General features: G+C 43.5%; 1 protein-coding gene across 1 annotated transcript in view; it reads left to right on the forward strand.

Moving 5' to 3' along the window:
* The window catches only part of NBAS (neuroblastoma amplified sequence), a 578,163-nt gene that overhangs the window by 161,058 nt on the left and 405,264 nt on the right, over positions 1-11,841 (forward strand). The gene's annotated exons all lie outside the window — the stretch shown is intronic.

Below are 11,841 nucleotides of genomic sequence, written 5' to 3' on the forward strand. Positions count from 1 at the left end.
GTAAAACTCCTGTACAGAGACAATATAGGGCATTGCTACTGCTAAAAGCTTTAAAGGTGACAGAGTACCTTTGAGTCAGCCAAAAGCTGATTTCCTTACCCCCTGACCTGTTTTAAGTGGATTTTGCATTAACATAGACTTGTATGAGAAACAAAAGAACTGTAGAAAAAAAAGAACTTTATCAAAGCCCCTAAGACTGATAGATGTGGCTCTCTACTGGGCACACTGAACAGTGTTTCAAAAGATTCAAAGATAATAATTTCAGCATTAACACCCTGTTTAAAACCAGCAAAGGCGCATAGAACAATGCATCTTTTATCTGCATTTGGTGTGGGAGATAATGATGTCCATTAGCAGGTTCAGAGTACCAATGTCTTCCATCATCATTTAAAGTACAGTATACCAAGAATCTGTTCTACATTTTGAGTACCAGAGGTGAATCGTGTGGTCTGTAGAAGACATGGATAATGTAATTGCATTTTATGTAAGCACATGCAGTTTTGGTAGAGGTGGATTAGGAGAGAGTGTAGCCCTAGGCAAGGTAGCAGCTCCCCCCACTCCCCTATTTTTTTTGATTGGCATTAATAAGCATTGCAGTTTGGATAGAGAAGTCATCCAATTTACCTAGTCTTCACTGGCATGGCTCACACCATCATACAAGTGACAGGAAGGTACACAGCTTTGGCCACTTGTGCTGTGAAGGTTGTAGCTGGGTCCCCTGGACAATCATCCGACCCTAGGGGCCTACGTTGTATTATGTATGGTCCGGCTCAGACTGTGTAACAGATTTTTTACCAAGGTTACAATTTGAGTCATAAATTCCCTCCTTGGGTGCTCTAAGGTTCCATTCACACATGAGCGGTTTTCCACGCGTACTCGCGCCTACGAATATGTGCGCAAACGCGCTAAACATAAAAATTAATGCATTGCAATGTGCATAGTTCAGAATATTGCAGTGTCCATGCGGTACGAAACTGCACATCCTGCAAAATAGTCGCAATTTTTTATGGATGGATTCCGCGCACTCCGCCTATAGTGAAAGCCACAAACACGTGGAATCCGTGCTTCTGTTAACGTTTGCACGTTTTCATGCCGTGCGGTTTTCCGCATGCAACACTGCGCGGAAAATGCTACTGCTATGTGTGAACGGAGCCTAAAGTCTGTTTCAACTGATGACTTCCTAGATGCAAGGGTCACAAATAAACTGTAAACCTTTCATAGGGACTGTGCTAAGGGAGAGGCAGCCTGAATGCCATCTGAATGTGTTGCTTATTTGTTTGATAAATGTCCCTTAAATAATTTCCCTATGTCCATGTACTGTGTTAGCTGCAGAAGTCTTTCAGATGATCTCAACATTGCAGTGTGAGGGGTTCAGCACTTGAGTGCCACTCTTCTCCTGCTTGGAAGGAAGTATCCATTGCTGTGCTGGAAGGTCCAATATTCCCCTGGGCATTCATCAGGCAGGACTCTCGGGGACCGTGCTCCAGAATTCCTCTATCATGGAAAGTGTTAGTCCTGTTAGTCTTCAGGTCTTCTTGGGACTTTATCTATGAGATATATGTTCTTCTGCTGCTTCTTTCATTCCACTTCTTCTCCTATCCTCTGTCAGGTGGAAGCTTCTAGTTATACCACTAGAATTTCTACTTCTCGGAGGAGGATGTTACTACAAATGAAAGGTGGTGCTGTCATACTCATGGCTTTCCCATTTCATTTTGATTGTCTGATGAGGCAACTTATTTTGCCATCATAGTCCTTCTTACCCTGGTATCAAGGGTTAGGAAAGAGGTGATCAGCTGGTTTACCCCTTTTTGTTTTTGAATGTAGTTGTCTAAGTATTACCTCCTAAGCAAACTGTAGTGTTAATCCTTGTTTTTGACCCAATGCATTTGTATCTTGTTGACCCTATTCGTGTTTAGTATATCTTTTGTTCCCATTTGGACATTTATATTTCTGCCTGTTATTGTTGTTCTCCAGTTTCACTAGCTGGAGCCTATGTTTTTTTTCAGGTACCAGTTTTTTTCCTTGGCGGTGATTCCCTGTCCTGTCCTGGAGCTCTGGGTTGAGCCTTGGTGCCCTCTCTATGGTAGTGGCAGTTCCCCTTTTTTTCTTGTGTCCTTTTCCTTGTGACTGCAGTAGAATATCCTAAATTCCCATGTCCATTTTTCTTGAAGTCCATTGAGGGACACAAGTCCCAGCCCTCTGTGTCTTGGCTTATGTGCAGCTTGCTCACAAAACTGAGGCGTGATGGGTAGAGGAGCAGTTATATGGCGTCTGATCTTTTTGCCAGTGTCCTAACCTCCTGTAGACGGAAGTATAATCTGGCTGTAAAAGAATGTGCTAGAATCCTGTGTCCCTCCATTGATTTAAAACTGTGTCCAACTGGGGATATTTCCCTTCACTTCCTGTCTTGTAGACACAAGAGGAAGTGATAGAAAAACTCTCCAACGTAAGAAAAATGCCCTTTCAGACAGTTGTCACAGTCAAGTGTCTTCATTGGAAGATTTCCCCTTGTTCTTGTGACAATCTAAAATTTTCACATTTTCTCTCACTTTTAGTCTCGGTGACAGTAGTCTTGTTGCCTGGTACAAAGATAATATGTAAAACGTGATACTAGCCTTATTTCTGAAAGTATCTGGGCCCTAGACCCTTATAGTCCCCATGCCAGGATCTTATATTAGCAAGAAAACACATTGGTTGAATGTGGTAGTTTACACCTGCATTAACATAACAATAATCGTTACCCCATGGCAAGTGAGCCAACATGTAAGTGCTACCCAACTGCCAGTGTGCCCATCCTCTAAAGCAGTGGTTCTCAACCTGTGGGTTGCAATCCCCTGTTAAGTGAGTCTTTGCGTGCCTTTGGTTGCGCTAGATGAGAGGCTCCTCAGGCTCCTCCTAGTGCAGCAGTGTCAATTCTCCTGACCCAGATATCGCTGCAGCAGCCGCGGCTACGGAGTGTGTGCAGTGGCACTTTTCCATTCACAGCCACTGCTGTCCTCCTGTCTCCCATACAGTGCGGGCACTGCAGGAGGCGGGGCGTCTTACCTGTGCACAGGATGAGAAGGCTGCACTATCGAAGAGACAGAGCGGGCAAGCAGGAAGCAGGGGCTACGGAAGGCTTGTATTCTCTCTCTTGTGAGTGTGCTTCTGATTGTAGTCTTAAGTCCACTGTGTTGCTAAGCTCAGAGTCCAGTGGGTTACTAAGTCCAGGGTCCAGTGCATTACTAAGTTTTGAGTCCAGTGCGTTACTTAGCCCTGAGTCCAGTGCGTTACTAAGCCCTAAGTCCAGTGCGTTACTAAGCCCTGAGTCCAGTGCGTTACTAAGCCCTGAGTCCAGTGCGTTACTAAGCCCTGAGTCCAATGCGTTACTAAGCCCTGAGTCCAGTGCATTACCTTGCCTTGAGTCCAGTGCATTACCTTGCCTTGAGTCCAGTGAGTTACTAAGCTCTGAGCCCAGTGCGTTACTAAGCCCTGGGTCCAGTGCATTACTAAGCCCTGGGTCCAGTGCGTTACTAAGCCCTGGGTCCAGTGCGTTACTAAGCCTTGAGTCCAATGCGTTACTAAGCCCTGAGTCCAGTGCGTTACTAAGCCCTGAGTCCAGTGCGTTACTAAGCCCTGAGTCCAGTGCGTTACTAAGCCCTGAGTCCAGTGCGATACTAAGCCCTGAGTCCAGTGCGTTACTAAGTCTAGACTCTTGTGCATTACTAATTCCAGAGTCCAGTGCATTACTAATTCCAGAGTTCAGTGCGTTAATAAGCTCTGAGTCCAGTGCTTTACTAAGTCTAGACTCTTGTGCATTACTAAGTCCAGAGTCCAGTGTGTTACTAAGTCCAGAGTTCAGTGCTCCATTGCAGGTCACCGTAACTTGGCAATTGTTACCAAGGGGTCCCGGCCCTAGAAAGGTTTAGAACAACTGCTCTAAAGTATTATTTTATTTTGTACCTAGACATGAAGACCATTACCACTAAAAGAAACTTGATCACCAGATGCACAGTTTCTACCAGTAATCCACAACAACACATTCGATTCAGGAAATGTGATTTAATTAGTAGGCTCGCTCCTGGCACTTGAGAATATCTGCCCTGAGGAGAAATAAAACTGCCTCCAGCTTTGCTTTTATCAAGAAGACTTTTATGTTTGTGTTTGTTTTTCTGTTTAAAGTGTGACTTTTATTACGCTCTGGGCTGTCTGAAGCCTTTCCCCATACCTGCAATGGAGAAAGCTATTAGCATGGAAAGAATCAGACTTGCTTGTATCTCTGAAAAGAGTTAACAAGATAAGCCCCTTAACCTCAAAAACCAAAAGCTTATTAGATCCTATAATCAAAATGTAAAGCAGGCGCTCCATCATTGCCGCAGCAGCATATTTAGATGGCCTTGATGCTGTTTCCTGTAACGCCTCAATATTTAATCTTAGAAATGCAAAGCCAATAAATGTACTCTGTAGAAATTGCATAGCTGCCAGGCTTTTTTTTTTTCTATTTTTGAGTAGTTTGTAGTCTTAAGTAATGTTACTTACAGTGCTTAATATTTATGCTTCTCTGCATAGCAGGATTTGGCTCTGTCTCTCAGGTTTAATGATTACTTTCATTAGCAGCACCTTGAAGAGAAGACGTGTGACATGATGGTTTACCTGGGAAAAGTTTCTGTGTGTGTGAATTGCAATTTGTACTTTCAGAATAATTTATCTACTCGATTCAAAGATTGAACTGTCTGTCTAGTTTATGTGTCCATCAATGGATTTTTTCTTCCCTGATGGCACATTTTTCATTTTCCAAGATGGCAATGCTAGGCTTCATTGGGCTCAAATTGTGAAAGAGTGCTTCAGGGAGCATGAGACATCATTTTCATACATGAATTGGTCACCACAGAGTCCAGACCTTAAAGGAGAACTATGGGGTCAGGGCTTTTCCCCATAGTTCTCCTAAGGGTAACGGGAGGACACAAACTTGCGTCCTCCCGTCACCCAGAGCTCAGTATACCGCAAGCTGCAGCTCGCGGTATACTGAGATGGCGCAGCCGGAACGGATCCTGACAATTCTGTCTGGATCCACACAGCTGCGTAAGTGACAGCTGGCTCTGCCTATCTAGAGGCAGAGTCAGCTGTACCCGCCCCCCCCCCCGTCCGTTCCGCCAGTCATCGGATGGGGGGGGGGATCCCTGCAGCTAGCCGTGAGTGACAGTCACGGCTCTCTGCACGGATAGATCGAGAAGTGAGCAAGCGCCGGTATGTGTTCTCTCACTTCCCGATCTATTGAGCCAACCTGTGACAGTTTCATTGTCACAGGTCGGCTCAGATTATGAGGCTGAGTGAAAATCACTCGCCTCATAATTCTCCTTTTAACTCCATTGAGAATCTTTGGGATGTGCTGGAGAAGACTTTACACAGTAGTCCAACTCTCCCATTATCACTACAAGATTTTGGTGAAAAATGAATGCAACTCTGGATGGAAAGAAGCTTATGCAATGTCGCAATATGCTGGATGATGAATGTGTGCCGTAACTAAAGCTAAAGGCGGACCAACAAAATATTAACATGCATTACTTTTTTTTTTTTTTTTGCCCAAGCAGTGTATTTGAACACACACACACAGTATGACCAGAATTTTGTGGACACCTGACCACACCTGATGTTGGACATCCAGTGCCAAGGTCATGGGCATTAATATAGAGTTGACTCCCTCCTTCTGACTTTGAGAGCTTCCATTTTTCTAGGAAGGCTTACTTCAAAATTTTGAAGGCTGTCTGTGGGAATTTGTGGCCATTTAGCAAAATCATAATTTTTTAGGTCAGATACTAATGTTGGACAGGAAGACTCGGCTTGCAGTCATCATTTCAATTCATCCAGAAGGTGTTCACTAGAGTTGAGGTCAGAGCTCTGTGTAGGCCTCTCGAATTCCTCCACACCAAACTGGTCAAACTTTGTCTTTATGGAGCTGGATTTGTACACAGGTGTACAGTCATGCTGGAACAGAACAGGGACTTCTCCAAATTATTGCCCCAAGATTGGAACCGCCAAATGTTTTTTTGTATGTTATACTATTAACATTAACGTGCTGTAGTACCCTTTACTGGAAACAATTGAACTCAATAATTTGACTTGGAAGTCCACATTCTTTTGGCCATGTGGTAGGTGTGATGGTCAGATGTCTGCAAACTTGTGTATATATAAATGTTTGGTTACAATCCAGCAATTCCATGTAAGTTACATTGGGGGATACATTTCAAAGCCTTTAACAAAGATTGTGAAGCATACATGTTCAGAGTAGTAAATATGGTTGTCATCCCTCCCTGACTGTTGCAGATTTCCAGTGTTAGTCACTCCCTTGCAATAGTTGTGTGTGTTTGCCCCTGTTTTTTTTAAGAGTCAGTCCCTGGGTCTAGTGGTGGGGGCTATAGCAGTAGTCAGTCTTGATGTCAGGAGATCTGCGCCAAAAACAAAGACATTATTTTCCGTACGAGTCTTTAAACTGGTCACTCATTACACTTTTTTAGCAGTAAGTAATCAGGAAGGGAGTAAGGGAAGAATTATAACCCCTGTCAGCCTTTTTGCTACCCGTGTCCCATAGTGGAGATTGACCTTCAATACACAAAACTAAAGTTTTTTTTTAGAGTAGTCACCAAAACAGGAGGTTCAAAGCATACACCTGTGCATTGGTCCAAAGCATACACCTGTGCATTGACTTCTGTCTAAGAGAAAGGTGATCACCAGCCGCACGACGGCCCTGCGTGTAGCGCCGGTGGCTCTTGTGAGGGAGGTGATTGAGGTGACGTGGCAGATCCTATTTGAGCTCTCCCCTTCCTGGTTCCTTGGTCCATGATAGAGGCTGGCCACTATTGATGGGTGCCGACCTAGGGCCCTGACTCCCGTCCCTCACTTGACCATGTGTGGCCTTGGCCTCTGTTCTTTCCTCCTCTGGGCTTGACTGTCCCGTTGTGGTCGTTGCGCGGGGGATGCACTTTTCTGGCTCCGTTTTGGGGAGATTTCCTCCACTTCCTGATGAAGCACACCTCTCACTCAGGATCTGTTGACAATAATTTGTTTTGTACATAAAATAAACAAATAGTTTTGGCTTTAATAAACTGAGATTTAAGGGCAGTGTAACCAACAGACTTTCCATATCCTCTGCAATGTGTGCTGCCACTCTTAGAGGTTTGTGGCTTTAAATTTAACCATGAGCATTAGGAAGGGCTTAGTACAGAAAATTGCTTCATCTGCATGTATGAATGGTCTTCCTTCCATGCTGGAAAATAAATTTGATTTGAAGGTCACTTCATTCTGATCTATTTACTAACATGTTGTATGCAGGAAATGCATCTCAATTATTTTTTTCCCACCAGGTAAAATTATTGGGCTCTGGTACACTCAGTATGAATCCCGACTTCGGCTTCCTAAATATGAATTCCAAAATCAGTTCAAGATGTTCTCTTCCATCTGCCCATCATACTGATTAATTGGACAACCAGATTTTAGGATTTACTTATTACAATCTTCACAAAGTGTAAGCAATAGCACCCACTATGAAACTTAAACTTTAACTCAAAAGTTAAAATGTATCTTTTCCAAAGACAACATTTGTATATATTGCAGCTTTCCAGACCTGAGATGTGGAGGCTGCACTCGTTTTCATAATTTATTTTTTCACTTGATGATCGTGCCAGTGACGCACTTCCTGCCCCAGGGTGACAACGCTCACTCATTGTATTGTGCTTATGAAGGAGCACCACTGTGACCTTAGGTTGCTCTCTGTGATTTGTGCACAGGAAATTACAAGGGTGCATGATTTCTGTCATGATCAATAGGTATCTTTCTGTACTTGCAGAAAATGTTTTTAGCTGTTTGCCTAGAATTCAGCTTTATCGTTTAAGTAGAACCCAAAACATTTTTCATTTTAGTTCTGGTGTTGTGGGACCAGGGGTGCTCTCTTACCTGGGGTCCAGCGGGCACGACGGAGATTGTAGAGTCCTTCTTGCGGTGATTCTGTGCCTAGTGGCGGCTTTTTGCGGGTGCACATGCATGCGCGCGTGGCGTTGCCGTGGCCTATTAGTCACTTTAGCTGCTGATCATTGCCAGGGAGGGCCTTGCAAGCACACCTTCTCTCCTAGCCATCCCATTGGTTCCCAGGGACCTGTAGCTTCCTCGTTGCCCAGACAATGGGGGCATTTCTGGTCCCTGCTGGGTTTAAATTCTAGCCAGAGCCAAGACTTGTTGCTCAGTTATTCTGCCATACCCAAAGCAGCTACATAGCCTCATCTCCTGTTTTCCTGTTTCCTGCCTTTCCCCCCCGCTATTTGGATCTCCTGGTTATCGACCCCTGGCTTGACTTCCCATTTATATTACTTGCTGCCTGCCTCGACCCAGACTAAACTCTGACACAGCATTTCGGATTCTCCTATTTTGTACCTCAGTGTGGACTCTCCTTCTGGTATTGTTCCCTGCTATTGAGTTCCACTCCAGCAAACATGGGGACTCCGCTCCCTCCCTAACATCTGGATACCCTAACCCGGATAGCGTAAGAGAGGGTTATGATCCCTGTCACATCTTTGCTTGCCATCTGTGTCCCATTACGGAGATTTCCCTTCACTTCCTGCCTGGTAGCCACACCAGGGTGAGAGGAAATTCCCCTGAAGTGAGGGAAATCCCTGGTGGACAATAGGGTCACCAGAACTAGTGTTCCCATAGGAAGTTTTCCCATCTAGTCCTGTTTTGGTGACAACCCAAAATTTCAGATTTTCATTTACTTTCAATTAGAATGGTCACCAGGACAAAAAAGAGGGTGATTCTCCCTATTGGGGACACAACCATCAATAAAAATGGTCTAGGTTCAGCAAATTTATGTGCCCAAAAAATGAGGTCAGCTTCCTACCTGAATATACTGAATGATCAGGTTTTTCCATCAATGGATTTGTTCTTCCCTGGTGGCACATTGGACATATTCCAAGATGACAATGCCAGGATTCATCGGGCTCAGATTGTGAAAGAGTGGTTCAGGAAGCATGAGACGTCATTGTCACACATGGATTGGCCACCACAGAGTCCAGACCTTAACCCCATTGAGAATCTTTGGGATGTGCTGGAGAAGACTTTACACAGAGGTCTGACTCTCCCATCATCACTAGAAGATCTTGGTGAAAAATGAATGCAACTCTGGAGGGAAATAAATGTTGTGACATTGCAAAAGATTATCGAAACGATGCCATGGCGAGCGCGTGCCGTAATCAAAGGCTAAAGGAGGTCCTATGGAATATAAGACTGTGTGACTTTTTTTTTTTGACCAGGCAGTATACTGTATGTATACTCCAAATGCTCGGCACTCCTTCATCAATGCAATTGGTTTGTTTATTGGTACATAGGTTCCTAGATATAAATCATTACATGTACAAACATATGGAACAATAAAGAAACCATCTGCATATATGAAGGAGTGCTGAGCTGTTGGGGTGATTTATATGGAAATCGGTGGAATAGAATCTACTAATGACAGGCACCCAATAGAAGGGTTTACGGGGGATACATGTTGCTCACTATCCCTAGTTTGTATGTATGTATATATCATCATCATTTATCACATTGTTCAGTTTATTCCACATCAGCACCTGCTGGTTGCGTTGCAGTGTCAGGGAAAGTAAATGTTAATTGCCTGTGTAGAAAACAATTATTTAGCTGAGGTGTAAAAGGCTGGATACACATTTGGCCTTTTAAAAGAGCATCATGTGCAGTTTGAATGTTCTATTTCTGAAGGTGCACAGTTTACCTTTGTGATCTGGAATTAACTTCCACCTTTGATTAACATTTATCAAAGTGTTCAGAGAAGAAAAACTTAAAGATTGCCTATTAAGTGATGAATCTCAGCAGTGGTAAGGTTCTGCGGCAGATCCATGCCATTCCAGGAAGGAGACATAGACGCATTTCCCATAGCAGCCAGGTTCCATCTGCCAATTCATCAGCAGAGCACATGCTCAGTCCCAAAGTCCATGAAGGGGAATTTATTAAAACTGGAGCAGTCGTCGATAGTAACCAATCAGCTTATCTCTTCTGTTTGTTCAGTTAAAGGGGTCCTAAACCCTCCATTTGTTTTTGCCTATATCTACTGCTAGCAAGCAGTAGATATAGGCGAAACGTTTTTTTTAAAAAACAAACCGCTTTAACAGCGGTTTAAACTTACCCTGTTTTTGTAGCGCGCTCCGCCCAAGAATTCGAAACTGATCGAGCGGCCGCAAAGCATCTTGAGGACGGGCGCATGCTCAGACGCAAGGTAAGTCTATGGACGCGTGCACCCTCATGCAGACACCGCTGGATCTGAAGTGCCTGCAAGCAGAGAGGAGTCACCGCTGGATCGGAGAGCCGCCACACCGCTGGAGGAACAGATGAAAACATCAGGAAAGAAGAAGAAGAAGATTGGATTAAGAAACCTCATTTAAGGTAAGTGCTGACATTAACATTGGAGGGAGGGAAACACATTTTTGACTTTAATGTCACTTTAAGCTTTAAAATGTAAAAATAGAAGCTGATTAGTTACTATGGGCAACTGCTCCAAGCGTGATTGGTTAGAATGTGAGCTCATCTGTCTAAAAGTTAAAGTTGAACTGGGAATTTACTTTTCAACATGATAATGATCCAAAGCATGCTAGAAAATCCGCCAACAGATGTTTAAAAAGAAGAGATTGAGGAGTTATGGACTGCCCTACCCAAAACCCTGATTTGATTCCCTTTAAAATGATGTAGAGAGAATTTAGAAATGGCACTTAATGTAAGGAAACCCACAAACATCTTGCAACTGAAGGAATTTTGCATGGAGTCTTGATCAAAAAATACGATAACAGATATCATTGTGATGTCAGAGACTGGTGGGCAGTTATACAAAATGCCAGCAATAGGTCACTTCTGCTAAAGGATGCAATGCCAGCTTCTGATGCCAGGGGCGGGCTTACATTTTACACAGTACACCATTTCGATTTTTTTGTTGAATAAATGAGTGGAAATTCAATTTATTTTCATGTGTTTTTATTCAAGTACATTCTTTTTTTTAATCTATAGGCAATGTTTGAATGAAGATCTAATGTTTGCCTGCTCAGAGAGGTTGTAAAAGACAACACTATCCATGGAGTGTGCTTCTCTTTTCACATGACTGTTTATATTACCATTGAATTCTATGTAAACCCTAGCAATGCATTTTTCTTATTTGCTCTCTTTTGGTCTCTCAAATATATAATTGAAAGTGCTTTGCTATGTTGGATAAGTATTGATTCTGCCAGAAATTTAGAACTATTCTTTGTCCTGTTCTCTCTGCCTATGTTATCTCCAGCAGAGTAATCAGGCCCTCCAGTTACATAGTTATAGCATTTGAGGTTGAATGAAGACACAGGTTCATCAAGTTCAACCTTTGTGTGTGTGTGTGTGCGTGTGTGCGTGCGTGCGTGTACATGAGTCCCTGTGTGATCTTGTTTTTAAGTGTACATGTACACTTTTTTTTGAATGATTCAATACTCTCTGCTGATACCACTACTGGTGGCAGTGAGTTCCAGATTTTAACCGAACTAAAAAAAAGCCCCTACACCCCTTAGTTCTTATCTCGGACTTGGATTTTGTCTGCACTTGCAAGATCCTTAAAGAAGAATTAAATTTTTTCCCCAGAAAATTAACCCTTGCAGTGGGGATACCTCGCAATGCAAGGGTGGACTGCTTGTTTTTCTCTAGGTACAAAGACCGGTCCCCACAGACTCTTCTCCCCTGGGCTCCTGCGGTATGAGAACCTGTGATGTCATCACGTCTAGCTGTTAGACATGAGGACATCGAGGGACATTTCACCGCTGGAGTGGAGGGGGGGAGGGGGAACGGTCA

The sequence above is a fragment of the Nanorana parkeri genome, unplaced genomic scaffold (assembly GCF_000935625.1).
Source record: "Nanorana parkeri isolate BGI_ZX_2015 unplaced genomic scaffold, ASM93562v1 scaffold324, whole genome shotgun sequence".
Classification (NCBI taxonomy): Eukaryota; Metazoa; Chordata; class Amphibia; order Anura; family Dicroglossidae; genus Nanorana; species Nanorana parkeri.